General features: G+C 36.7%; 1 pseudogene; it reads left to right on the top strand.

Moving 5' to 3' along the window:
* The first annotated feature begins 2,660 nt into the window (after positions 1 to 2,660).
* On the top strand, positions 2,661 to 3,386 carry LOC148945718 (uncharacterized; annotated as a pseudogene).
* Positions 3,387 to 3,896: the final 510 nt, after the last annotated feature.

Below are 3,896 nucleotides of genomic sequence, written 5' to 3'. Positions count from 1 at the left end.
ATAATATGTTAACTAGGATCATTATACATATTCTAAAGTAAGAATTGTTTTCTCAACATGTCTCCTTATCAGAAGTCACAATTCTAAATATTTACCAGAAAAATTAGGTTTTTGCTGGGGAGAAGTTATTAGTCAACTAGTTGGAAAATGAAAGTATTGCTGGGGCTGTCAACTAGTTGGAAATTATAGATTCCTCCTAGAGTCTACAGATGGGCCAAATTTTCCAACTAAATGACTACAATATTTTTATTATAAGGAGATTGGATTGTACCATTCTATATAAGCTTATAAAGGAATTTTTTCCAATAGTCAAAGAGTGGAGTCCCCTATTTGCTTCAATTTCTGTAAGATATTTTATCAAAAGAAAGCTTTGTCTTTAGTTTATTGATATTAATCCTCTCTCAGTCACCAAAAACTTAGTGCTTGGGGGATATCTAAGGCCAAATATGAGAGGGATTATATTGTTTTGTGTTGCTTCAATTTTTTGCATCTGGGTCTTTGTTCAAGCAAAATGGTCAATATTTACCAAATCATATTATTGAGTTAGGAAGAAAGTGAATACACTATTTGATGCCTTTTTTTATGCTGATTACAAATATGATAATCATTTCTATTGGAAATGAGTTTCAGCCCCCTCCCCCTAACCTAACCCCCACCCCCATATGTGCAAATATATATCCTGGATTGACATACATAGGGGGGGGGACTAAAATTCATTGCCAATAGAAATGATTGTTATATTCGTAATCAGCATAAAAAAGGCATCAAATGGTATATTCACTTTAGTTGTTACTCAATAATATGATTTGGTAAATATTGACCTGCAAAATAAACAATGAGCCCATAATCAATATGGGGTCTTATATGTGACTTATAAAATTGGAGTAAGGTTTTCTCCTTACATCCCCAGGGTGCGGAATGGTTTTTGGGCAATATATACCAAATCATATTATTCAGTTTCAAATAAAGCGAATACACCGTTCAATGCCTTTTTTTATGCTGATTATGAATTTAATAAGCATTTCTATTTTAAATGAACTTCAGCCCCCCCCCCTATATAGGCAATACCTACCCTAACCCGGAATGGCCATATATAGGGGGGGGGGCAGGAATTAAATTCCGATACAAATGCTTATTATATTCGTAATAACCATAAAAAAAGTCATTGAATGGTGTATTCACTTTATTCCTAACTCAATAATATGATTTGGTATATATTGACCTGGTTTTTTAGTTTTCTTGCCTTTCTATAGCTTTTTTTATTGTGTTTGAAACGTAAGGTGGAAGTTAAGTTTTTGGTCAAGTATGAGACCTAGGTAATTAATCTGATTATCTTCTTGAATAGTTGTTCCATTTACTTAGCCTTGCATTAATAAAATTTTTCTTATGGGAAATTTCGATAATTTTCGACTTAATGGATAAATCTGGATATACACAGCTAGGATATATTTAAAGTGCTTATATTATAGAACTCAGGCAGCATTTTTCGGATAGCCAATGCTGAAGAGAGCACCAATGAACATCGATGAGGCCGTAGAGTACTAGTGGGATTTTTCATCCTTAAGCTACTAGGATCAGGTGATTTGTGTGTTGCACTTCCTACGGGTCTTGGTCTTGTCTACTTGAGAATCTTTAAAGCTTGCAACACCAGGGTTGGCAAATTTCTTGCTGAATTAGCTCTGCTTATCTTTCTTCCAAATTCGGAATTATCACTAACGCGCAGTTGCCAAATGTAAAACACCATGGATTAAGTTGGCTTAGCCATTTTTCGTGCATTTTCGGTAACAGAATTCAGGCCGCATTTTTCGGATAGCCAATGCTGAAGGGAGCAACAACGAACATTCAAGAGGCCGTATAGCACGAGTGGTATTTTTCATCTTTAAACGGCTGCATTCAGGTGATTTGTGTGTTGCACTTCCCACGGGTCTTGTCTACTTGAGAATCTTTAAAGCTTGTAATGTCAGGGTTCCCAAATTTCCTTGCTGAGTTAGCTCTAAAGGTAACAACTTAATTTATTGCCGATAATTCAAAATTAAAAGAAGATTCACATTGCCATCTTGTCTGTAATTTAGAATGCAACCCAAAACAAACAATGAGAGAATTTGAGTAAAAACAACAAAGATGAATGTGATAGCTGTCAAGTTCAACTTGATGAGCCGTTTTCAGCCTTATCATGTGACAGTTCGGAAAAATGGTTGTTCACTGAGTATAATAGAATGTCACAGTCAGAATATGTACTTTTCCGAAAAATGACTGATAGACTCACATGTAAACAGTTTTGCCCGGTTGGTAAGGTTAATAGAGAAACCAGCCTAGGCTCAGACACCACCCAAGAGCTAATTGAATCAACTGTCTCAAGAGCTGTAACTGCCTCGCTTAAGCAGTTCCAAGTAGATCTCAAGCATGAACTAGTGAATATGAAGAATAGGATCTCAAACTTAGAAACTGATGTCATAGACAACTGTTCCCTAGCCAAGGTGGACACTAAAATAGATGACATATATAAAATTAAGCTGAGTCAATCTCATAGTGACAGTGCAACGAAGTTTAAAAGTGACGTGAGAAATATTATTCGTGAGGACAGAGAAAAACAGAAACGTCAGCTTAACAATGTGGCATATGGAATATCGGATTCGTGTGAAGAGGCTGCTGAAATCCAAATGTTTATTAGGGACCATCTTACCCAATCGTACAGCCTGCCATCTGTTAAAGTTCTGAAACCACGGCCACTTTGAAGCAATTCTCCAAAATCAAGTGACCGCCATAGGCTTGTTTATTTCCTCACAGACAGTTCCAAAGTTAAAAAGGAGATTCTAACTGAATCAAGAGAGCTGAAGGGGAAAGTGCAATTTCACTTTGATTGTACAAAAACAGAAAGATAAAAGCGAAAACTGAATCAGACTTAAAAAAAACTGGGGAGTAATGGAGCATTGACTCTATTGCCCACTTAAACATGCCCAACGATAACTAGTTTGTTTTCCAGTAGTATTAGTATTAATGATGATATTAGTGATGCTTTAATTCTTGCTCGAGCTCTAGCTTAACAGACATAAGTTATAAAAGTTTACTGAATGCGATACACAATAACAACCTAGTCAGTGGAAAGAAACTGTTGAAACTTCTTTGCACAAGCATTGATATAGTGACAAACAAAGTTCTGGAACTGAAATTGGCAGTCACCACTGGAGATTATGATATAGTGTGCATTCGCAAATGACACAGAAGAACTCCAGCAAGCCACTAGCAGAAAACCACATAAATATACCTGGATATCGCTTGTCTCAAATTTGTCTACTAACCCCAGGAGAGGCACCGCCATCTACACAAAGAAGGGAATACAGGTTAGAGATTTATCTTTGAATTATCATTATTTCCATTGGGCTTAGAGGTTTTTTGTCATCATTATTAATGAGGGAAAACCATCACTGTGCCCTTGCGTATCACCAAGCTCCAATTCAGTTAGCTGATTAAGCATCCAATAATGATAATTTGGACTTAATTCTTCTTGGAGACCAGAATCTACCGGATTTCAAATGGGTCGAGGGATTGGCTTATCAACAAAGCTCTGTTTTTAGTAGCCCATTTGTTGAATATTTGGCTAGCAATAGTTTATATCAGGTAATAGACTGACCAACCTGGTATAAGAAAAAACCAAACGCAATCCCTACTAGATTTGTCAATCACCAACAATCCAGGATTTCTAGTGAACAGTGAGTACCTCTCCCCTATTTTCGCCAGCGACCACAGTTGCATCTACCATGACTTGCTGCTTAGTCACCGGAAAAATAATCTATACCAAACGAACTTACACTGACTACAGCAAAATAAGAAGATAATACGGGCAGTTGAATGGAACCAAGCGATTGTCAAGGGAGACATTGATCTAGCCTGCCGAA

Source organism: Artemia sp. Qi Xiang Cuo, chromosome 12 (genome assembly GCF_049724085.1).
Source record: "Artemia sp. Qi Xiang Cuo chromosome 12, ASM4972408v1, whole genome shotgun sequence".
Classification (NCBI taxonomy): domain Eukaryota; kingdom Metazoa; phylum Arthropoda; class Branchiopoda; order Anostraca; family Artemiidae; genus Artemia; species Artemia sp. Qi Xiang Cuo.
This window is presented reverse-complemented; position numbering and strand designations above follow the sequence as displayed.